This window comes from Lipotes vexillifer, unplaced genomic scaffold (genome assembly GCF_000442215.2).
Source record: "Lipotes vexillifer unplaced genomic scaffold, Lipotes_vexillifer_v1.1 scaffold469, whole genome shotgun sequence".
In the NCBI taxonomy this organism is placed as follows: Eukaryota; Metazoa; Chordata; class Mammalia; order Artiodactyla; family Lipotidae; genus Lipotes; species Lipotes vexillifer.
In genome coordinates, this window is record NW_006788006.1 from 905726 (window position 1) to 916293 (window position 10568).

Consider the following 10568-nt stretch of genomic DNA (forward strand, 5'->3'; position numbering starts at 1 on the left):
CGACGCTCTGAGGACAACCAATGACAGGTGACACCCATGGCCCCGATGTGAGGGATCATGAAATACGAAAACTGAGCCATGGGGCTAATCATGGGATGCTTTGGACTTCTGTTCTGTACCCACTTGGGGCCCAGGCAGGACTCGCACCTCAAGAAACCACACCCAGACAGTTTGTAGCTTGCAGCTCAGCCCTCCCAGGACTGTGGGCAAGTAAACTCCTTGGGAAACTTTAAGAAGCCATTCATGCATATTGCAGCAAAACACCAGAATCTCTAGTCTGTTGTGGGCCAAGAAAGAGAGGCACTGGTGAGCAGCGCTATGTGAAATCCAGGACGACTCTTCTAAGGCACAGATCCAACTGCGTTGACACCTTGGGTAAATTCTTCCCACAGTGGTCGCCTCTACCCTGCACTGTCCCAGCCCCTGGCATCAACACTCCGAACAACATGGTGACCACAATGGGCACCTTCTCTGTCACCTTCATGCCTTTCATTTGCTGTACCTGGTGCTTCCCTGATCTCTGTCTAGTGACTCTGATGGTCAGCCCCCCATACACACACCTGGGAGCCCAAGGGCAGGGCCATCTTTACTTTTCTCTTGTCCTTTCAGTACATAGCAAGTACTCAGTGAACGACTCAGGGGCTACAGTGACCACACACAATTGTCACCCTGGGGCTTCTAGCTCAATTTCAAAGCTCTGGAAAAGGAAATCAGCTCACAATCTCACACGGAAAATTGCTCAGCCAATGCATTTCATCTGAGCTACATGCCAGGCTTAGGGACTCTGCAGTCGAAATGATGTTCTTTGAGTGATTAAGCAATACCTGGGTGAGTATTGTGAAAAAGAATGGCAGGGTTGCTGTGGCCATGGACAGAGAGGGTGTGCACTCCTGTGGTGGGTAAGGCAGAGAGGGACAAGGCTTGTGATGGACAGGGGAAGGCACAACTGATGCAATAACACAGGCACAGGTCTGTAGGCAGGAGAGATACCAGTGCATATGAAGAGCTTAAAGGAGGACAGGCGCGATGGGACAGTGCAAGGGCCATGTGACCATGTTGGGCTTTTGTTCTTCCCAAGTCCCAGTCTGTGGGGTAGGGAATAGTAAGTTCATCCTCAACTATACCTGCACACAGCAGCACGCTGTTTACAGATGCAAAAGATGGAATGCATGGGGACAGGGTAAATCAATGAGGGTGCACGCAGGGTGCTCTCTGTGTGCTCTCAGTCCTACAGGAAATGAACGGCTCTCAGCACCATGGCTCAATGGGGAAAGGAGGCTGAAAACTCAAACTTATAAATCTATCTGCAGATATGGAGGAATTAATTGGATTCTCACGACAAAGTATACCGTCTTCAAAAGTTTTACATCTGAAAGATCCAAATACACTGTTCCCTCTCTGTTTTCACACTGATCTGTGGTCGAGGTGGGAGCCAGCAGGTACTGTGTTGAGATAGTTGAAGGTCAAGGGACAGGAAGAGAATTTCACCTACTGTTTCCAATCCAAAGAAGGCTGCATGACCCAACTGTGTGTCTAATTTCTGGATCTACTCCAAACAGGTATCTTACAACATATTCCCAGTTTAGAGGAATAAGAAGAAAAAGATGAAGAGACATTAGATGGTCAGTGTCCTGGTTCCTAAACTGAGTGTTGAAGCACCACAGGGTGTTACAGTAACTCAGAGAGGCACTGTGGGAACCAGCAGCACAAGGTAATTCATAATGTTAGACTGCACCATATTCCTTTCAACAGTATCATATCGTACAAAGCCTGAATTTAGGTTGCTGTGATAAAAAGCAAATATAGTTGGCCTTTTGTGTCTGCAGATTCAACCAACAGCAGATCACAAATATTTGGGGGGAAACATTCTAGAAAGTTCCAAAAAGCAAAACTTGAATTTGCTGTGCACTGGCAACTATTCACAGAGTTTACACAGTGTTTACAATTATTTATATAGTGCTTACATTGTATTAGGTATAAGTAACCTAGAGATGATTTAAAGTACAGGACAGAGGACATGCAAACGCTATGCCATTAAAAAAAATTTTTTTTTTTACTGGAGTATAGCTGATTTACAATGTTGTGTTAGTTTCTGCTGTACAGCAAAGTGAATCAGTTATACGTATACATACATCCACTCTTTTTTAGATTCTTTTCCCATATAGGCCATTACAGAGTACTGAGTAGAATTCCCTGTGCTATACAGTAGGTCCTTATTAGCTATCTATATTATACACAGTAGTGTGTATATGTCAATCCCAATCTCCCAATTTATCTCTCCCCTCCCCTTTCGCCACTGGTAACCGTAAGTTTGTTTTCTACACCTGTGACTCTTTCTGTTTTGTAAGTTCATCTGTATCATTTTTTTAGATTCCACATATAAGCAACATGTGTCTTTCTCTGTCTGACTTACTTCACTTAATATAAATCTCTAGGTCCATCCATGTTGCTGTAATATAAGGGACTCGAGAACCTGCGGATGTGGGTGCCTAGCAGTGTGTGTCTGTTATGTGTCCTAGAATTAATCCCCCACTGATACCAAGGGACGACTGTACCATGTAAAAACTAACGTGGGATAGGAAACGTGGGTGGCAGGTGTCTAAGGTTCTGGTTCTAAGGTTTGAGGAGTTGTGCGGTACCCAACAGGCACACACATTCCATAAGGAACTGGCTGTAGTAATCCAAGAATATCATATTTTTCCCTTCAACTTATGTGCCCTCCCCTCCAAAACAGCTATACCATTGTTGGGACATTAGTATTTATTCAGTTGTTTGTATCTAACTACCTAATAAACAAAATTGTTAGGTATTTCCTTTGGCCTAAGATCATGATGAAAAAATTGAGATGCTAATGATGCTGTGAACCAAGAAAGTTTGGGAACCTCTGGGTGGGCTAATGAAAATTAAAATGTCAGTTCTTTTCCTATGTTTATAGACCCCTGATTAAGCACTCCTGCTTTCAAGGATATTGTTTGCTATCATTCCAACTCATCTAAGGACAGATAGTATTTAGCAGCCAACACAACTGCAATGTTTTTCAAATTTCAACAGAAACACTTTCTTTCCTGGAGATTAGGAGGCGAGACAGATATGGGGTAGGCTTGGGTCTAGGCTTCTGAAAGCAAGCAACAGAGGAAAAGAGAAAGGCTGATTCCTGGAGATTCAGTTCCAGTTCTGTCCATTGTGAGAGGCTGACAGTTACACTCTGTACTTGTAGTTCCACCTTAACTCCTGGTGTCCCAGAGGGCCCACGAAGCCCAGTGACCCCACCTTGACTCTGTCCTGTCCATTCACTCACCTCCACCCTAAAGTGATACAGCACGCCAGGAGCAAGATGCAAGGGAAGGCAGGAACAGTGCAGATTAACTGGAAAGCTTCATGAACTCTCCCATGAAATACAGTGACCATACTCAGCAGAGCTTTATGCGAGCTACCAACACACACATCTCTGCTAGGGCCTAGATAAGCTCACCAGTAGGTAACTGCTGCTTCCTGGGCTGATGCCCTGTACTGAACACTTATTTAATCCTCACAGCAAGCCTACATGGGAGGTGGTGGCATCATCACCTTCATCTTCATCCTCCTAGCAACAAAGAAACAGAGTGGGTGGTGGTCTGGTCAGCAGAAGGTCACCTAGGGCTGTCTGTCTCTTGAGTGCTCTGCTCCACAGCTGCCTCTGCTCACCAAGCCCAGGGGCAAAGGCCTAGTCAACTGCTGGGCCCAGAGGGTCTGTTGTTTGACTGAGGGCACCCCACATCCATGTCCTGGCATGTATTAATCAACACTTTCCCTCTCTGCAGAAGCAGCTGAATGTCACATGACCCTCAAGCAAGTTCCAAAGAATTTCACCCCCGCAAACAAATCAAAGTCAAGATAATTCTCGCAGCACCTGGCCATCTGTGAATTGGCCCACATCATGGGTGAAATCAGCAGTACACTTCCCTGCTGATGCCATGGGGGTGGGGGTGGGGGTGGGGGTCAAGGAGTGGAGAACAAATTATTTATGCTTCCCAAGCAGTAAATAGTCAGAGTGGCTATGGCTTGAATTTGTTTCATGCCAAGAAAAATGCTGGCCAATGCCAGCTGACCCCAGTCTCTCAAGAAATTACAAGTTCACAGTAGCATTCACCCTTCAGACAAAGGAGGACCCTTCCCCATCACTGCAAGGTTCTCTTATAAAGAATCACTTGGGAGGCAAGAGAAAGAGTCTAACCACGGACAGAGAAGGGGATGGGGGACCCTGACTTTGGTAAAAACCTGGCAATTTCTCAATACTAGTCAATCTGCAGTAAATCTTATCCTGTGCTAGGAACATCTTCCTTGAAATGTTAGTTACACTGGCTATGGAACACTAATATCAGAAGGTATGTTTTCCTCCTGGTCCCAGAGCAGAAGCTACTTCCCATTCACAGTGAAGGCCCGTTCCACAGTGTGACCTGTGTCAGAAGGCAAGCACAAACAGGATTACTTTTCCATCTGACCGGCTCAGGCGGCTGCTGAGAACAGTGCTCGTGTCATCAGCCACACTGACATGTCTGGAGCCTGGCCAGTGGCTGTGGGCTGAGGCAGCTCTTAGAAGCCTTAATCCTCCTTCATGCAGCTTGCACATGCCCCGTCCCCCTGCCCCCTGGACTTGCCAAGCAGGGCCCCATCACCTCAGACTCAAGCTGGCAGCTGCCTTGAACCAGGCGACCCAAAGTGGAGATGAGCTAGCCTTCCTGCTAAGGGTGTGTAGACACACTCTAGCTCTCTGTCCCCCACTGGAGGGAACCAGGCCCACAAGGACCTTGCCGCCAGGAAGACCAGGAGCCAGACCCCAGCAGGCCACAAACCCCATCAATGAGAATTCCAGTCCCTTTGCTTTAGAAACCAATCAGCAGGCACATTAAATTAGGGGCAGTGAAAGTTTTGCACCATCTTTTCCCTATGAAAGTTGCCAGCAGCTGGAGGTACAGTAAAAGGTTCCACCGTGACACACGGCTTACATCATGGCGTTGATGGTTAAATCTGGGCAGACAATGTGTGAATTTAAAATGTTCCTGAGATGGGCATGCAGTTAAAAAGAAAGCAAAACTTTGATATGGAGAAGATCAAAACTACTAAAACAGCAGGGGGGAGGCTAATTTTTCCTACAAAGGGCCAGACAGTAAATATACTCAGCTGTGCAAGACATACAGTCTTTACAATTCCTCATTCTACCGTTGCCGTATCATGAAAGGAGCCTGCTAACAATCTTTAGACGAATAGCTATGGCCGTGTGCCGATAAAATTCAGATTGGCCCACAGGCCTCAGTTTGCAACCCGTTCCATAGATTTCTAGACCTTGCCCCAAGGTGAGGGAAATGTAGGTGACAAAATGCTATGTTAGAAAAGCAAAATGCACAATACAGATGAAATTAGGTAAAGATGTACAAGTGGGTGAGTACGTGAAACCATAAAATGAAGTGGGATATGGTGGTGGGTCTGTGGACCACTACACCTATTTACATTTAAAAACCAACCAACTGAGGCTTCCCTGATAGCGCAGTGGTAGAATCCGCTACCACTCAGTAGAGAATCCGCCTGACAATGCAGGGGACACGGGTTTGACCCCTGCTCCGGGAAGATCCCACATGCCACAGAGCAACTAAGCCCATGCGCCACAACTACTGAGCCTGTGCTCTAGAGCCCGTGAGCCACAACTACTGAGCCTGTGTGCCGCAACTACTGAAGCCCACGTGCCTAGAGCCCATGCTCCACAATGAGAGAATCCACCGCAATGAGAAGCCTGTGCACTGCAACAAAGAGTAGCCCCTGCTCGCCGCAACTAGAGAAAGCCCGCGCGCAGCAACAAAGACCCAACACAGCCAAGAAAAAATAAATTAAATAAATAAATAAAAAACAACAACAACAAAAAACAACCAACTAACAATCTGCCCCCTTTCACAAGCCCCCACTGACCTGTTAGTGTGATCTTTTGATCTGTCTGCCTCTTCACCTGGTGAGCTGGCCTCCAGGCACTGCTTCTCAAAGCAGGCTTGACCTGGCCAAGTCTCCAAGTTAGAGGCTGGAAGACTGACAGAAATACACTGCCATTAATTCAAACTCTGCATTCTCACTGACCTAGGTCTCAGGTTGTGCCCTTCATAGGTAAGGTTAGACTGACATTTTCTTCTGGTTGCCTCTTGTAAAGTTATTACTCCTACTTCTCTGTCTGCCATTACTTTTAAACCTTTTATTTTTAAGTGATTTTGTTTTCCAAAAGAGCTGTTCTGGTGTATGTAACACTGAGATTAACCTATACTACAATATGAAATGCCAACAAAACAGGCTATTATTTAATGTAGAAAAATCCTGCTTTGAGAGGTGGACTCCAATATAGCCACAGAGTCATGCAGATTGCAAAGCCAAGGCAGGCAGTGACGCCAGGCACTTCCTCTGCCTAGATGAGAGTTCCCCAGTAGGAAGGAAGCATAGGTAACGATGGAGAACAGAAGAATCTGCAAGGAAGCAAGAATGGGAGATGGTGTTCACTTCGCAAAAGATAAAGTACTGAAGTGAAGAAAATGTCTAAGAGTGAGAAACTAGGATTAACCAAACAAGGCTCAAAGTATAGTCTTGGGTGGCCTGGGTGTAGATCAGAAAGCTTTTGAGAGTGACATCACATTGGTTCTCTGGAACCCTCCCATTTCCAACAAAAGGATAAAATCCAAGCTCATGGTCCTCATGAATGAAATTTAAAACTAGTACAAAAAAAACCAACTATGGAGTTTCCTAGCACGCCAAACACCAGGGAAACATGTTAGTGCTGACCTCCAAGCAAGTGGTCAAAGTCAAGCTGTTTGGGAATTTGGGAGGCAAAGAGGAAGGTAAATGAAGTGCAGACGATGAACAACCTCCAAGAGCCGATGGGTAGCAGCACATGGGCGAGAGGCAGTTTACTGTCTGTGGCTGAAATGTTCCAGAACATGCCAGCTCACAGGCACACAGTTAGTCCTGCTATGTTTAAGTGGAAACAACATAAAACTGATGAATAGACCCATGAGTGGGAAAGGTGACATTCCAACCAACTTTCCTACAATTTCATTCCCTGGGAAGCAACCTCCATGAGTATGCAAGGCTAACAGGGTGGGAGATATCCCCACAAGAGCACATCATGTCTCTAAGCTTCTCTTCAAAGCGGCAGAATGGTAGCTGAGAGGCAGACTCAAGACTACACTTACTGGGGAAAAAAGGGGTCCAGGAAGATGGCTAACACAAGAGCTTCCAGGGACACCATTATCCTGACATCCAAGTGACACTTCAGCCTTGACCACCAAGACTCCTCACTGAGAGGGAAGGCCAAATCAGCCCCTCAAAGGCCAAGAGGAGACATGGAGACACACCAAGGAGCCAGGAACAGACACATCTATCAAGGACAAGGGCACACACTGACTCAGAGTTTAGAGATGCAGGAGAGCCTAGTTACCTTGATGAAGAGCTAATGCTTATGCGTGACCTCTTCTTTACTGATATTACCCTCTGACCTTCACTGTGAAGCTGAATTTTAAAAGATCTGAGAAAAAGAAGGATACATCTGTCACTATCAGGCACTCTCAAGAGGTGGCTCCAGCTAAGATGACTTTTCCTCTTACCTTGCCTCACCTTTCATCAGGTACAGAACCCAAATAACAATGAGAGCTGACAGTGTCTAAACTAGACATGCACTGCCAAGGTTACAGCAAAGGCTGGTGCTCTAACAGTCAAGCAGCCCCAGGGAAACAGGCTGAGTGGCCCTCGCATCCACATACCACTGACTTCCAGACAGGTGCTTCTCTCAGGTAAGGGCAATCCACCTCCATGCACTGCAAGGAGGTCTCTGCCCTCAGCAAACATTCAATGTTTACTTTTGCCCTCAGGATCTAACCATGTCAGTTTCAGATGGATGTGTGGATTTAAATAACCAACCTCCTCTAGATCTCAGCAACTTTCAGAGTGCAAAGAAGCCAATCAGGGACAAAACTCACACTATTTCAGATGAGAACAGCTAGGGAAGCAAAAAACTTGACAGGGATCTGTTTCTTTGTGAAAACTAATGTTTCTGCTTGCCATTAATTCCACCTAACTCCCACTGAAGTAAATGATCCACAGAGGTCAAGTGCCCCAACTCTGACACAGACAGAAAAGTGGATACAGGTGCTGAAGAGAAAACGTCAAACACCACAAAGCATGTTTGATCTCTAAGGTGGGGGGTGGGGGTGGGGTGCCCCCATCCCCCCATCCCAAGCCTCCAGCCACTCTGCTCTGGGCAGCTGGGCCTTGCCGCAGGCAGCGGCCACTGGCAAAGCCAGCCCTAGGTGCTGTGCCCCAGGGGACCTCAGCTGCAGCAGAATTTCACAGACTCAGATTCTGCTGCACAGCCCAAGTTTACTCCTTGGCAGACATGGTCAGGTCAGCTTGTCCTTAGCATCCACTTAAGAAAATAAGAGTTGCTCACTGGTGAGGAGCTCTCAGCCCTTCAGAAACCAAAACCCCTGCCCCAGTACACAGACTATCACACTCCCAATGAACCTGCAGCATTTCCTGGAACTCCTTTCCGCTTTTTTATTAAAATCAGGAATAACATTTAAGGATGTGGAACTAACGTTCATCACACATGAAGCTTCAAACCAAGGTCTAGTGCACAGAACGACTGAATAAAAAAATGAAAATGTGTGCACACGCACATCTCAGTGAAAACGCCACCTGCACTCACTGGGTTTAGTTAACTGGTTTGCAAGTCGTGCATGGGGAAAGCTGGAGACCCACAATGCTAACTAAGCAGCTTGAGGTCCATGGCCCTTCCCTTCCTCGCCACATAACTCTCTGGCATTCTATGAGTTCTTCTAGACTCAATGCCCAGTGTGTCTCACCCAGCAGAGAGCAGAGCTGAACTGGGCTGGTGCCCCCACTACCCTCTCTGGGGTCTCAATGTCCTCCCACCAATGATTCCCATCTCTCTGTGCTGCTTGGGACCTGGGGCAAAGAGCTACACAGAAGAGGAGCAGAGAAGTGTTCTCCTCCCATGTAACCAGTAACACAGATGGGCTGCCATGTTCCTCCCACCCCCTAGAAGCCTTACACAGATGAGAGATGCATCTGGGCCCCTTCCCTCCACCAGTCTAACACTTAGTGGCGAAGCAAAGGCTTCAAGAGATGTGCCCGGCGTCAAGGGCTCAGAGGCCCCCAGGCCTTATTAGGACAGCACAGAAATGAGAAGGAGAATCCAGCTGAGAATTCACCAAAAAACAACAGGGCCCAAAGTCTTTAGTAGCCTAGAAAAGGAAGTCGGAGGAGGACCTGGTGGAGGGTGGCAATGCAGGCTGCTGCACAGAGGAAGAGATCCTTCACACTTGTACTGTGTCTACATGTGCCTGACAGAAATAAATGTGATCACTCAAGCAAGTTAACAGTATATTTCACTGAACCCAATATACCCAAAATATCACTTCAATGTGTAACCACTATAAGAAACAGACATTTTACATTTTTTTTCATACTAAATGTCTAAAATCTGTGTGTACTCCACACTTTCAGCACATCTCAATTCAGGAGCTAACTTTTCATTCAAAATATTTGCTCTGTATGTAGATGTTGTAAAGTTTAAAGTTAAAAAAGTAGATTCATGGACTTCCCTGGCGGTCCAGTGGTTAGGGCTCTGCACTTCCACTGCAGGGGGCATGGGTTCGATCCCTGGTCAGGGAACTAAGATCCCACATGCCACACGGCGTGGCCAAAAAAAAAAAGAAAAAGTAGATTCACATACCCAAGATGTTCCAAACATACTTCAATGTTCTCCAAAACTAAATTGGCATCTGTTTTAAAATCTTAATTAGAATTCAATAAAATTAAAAAATTCAATTCGTCAGTTCCAGTTGCAACGCATCATTTTGATGATGTTCAAGAGCCCCAAGAGATCAGGGCTGATCTTACTGTAAAGATGTAGAAGGTTCCTCCTGTAGAAGCTAGGAGGGCTGGGGCATACATATTAGGAACTCAGCTCCAGTGCCAAAGGGACCCAGACCATTACACATTCAGGGTTGGTGTGACTCTAGTCAGTTCACACCCACCACCTTCATCACCCACAGATCCACCTGTGCTTTACACCAACTTGCCATCTATAAACAAATATATTTATTTAAAAGAAAACATTAACATATCACATGCAATGTGTGAACCTGTCTGAATGGGAGATAGACATTTTGGGAGACAACATGGGAATTCTTAATATGGGATGCAATTATTGTTGATTTTCCACTACGTTTATTGTGGTTTTATAGGACAATGCCATTTAAAAAAAAAAAAAAAGAAAGAAAAGAATAAAAACTTACACCTTTTATATTACTTATCCTTTTACTGTGGCAAAATACACATAATATGAAATTTACCATTTTAACCCTTTCTAAGCATACAATTAAGTGACATTAAGTACAATCACACTGTTGGGCAACTATCACCCCTGTCCAGCTCCAGAACTACTTTCATCTTGCAAAACTGAAACTCCATACCCATTAAACACTAACTCCCCATTTCCTCCTCCCTCCAGCCCCTAGTAACCACCATTCTACTTT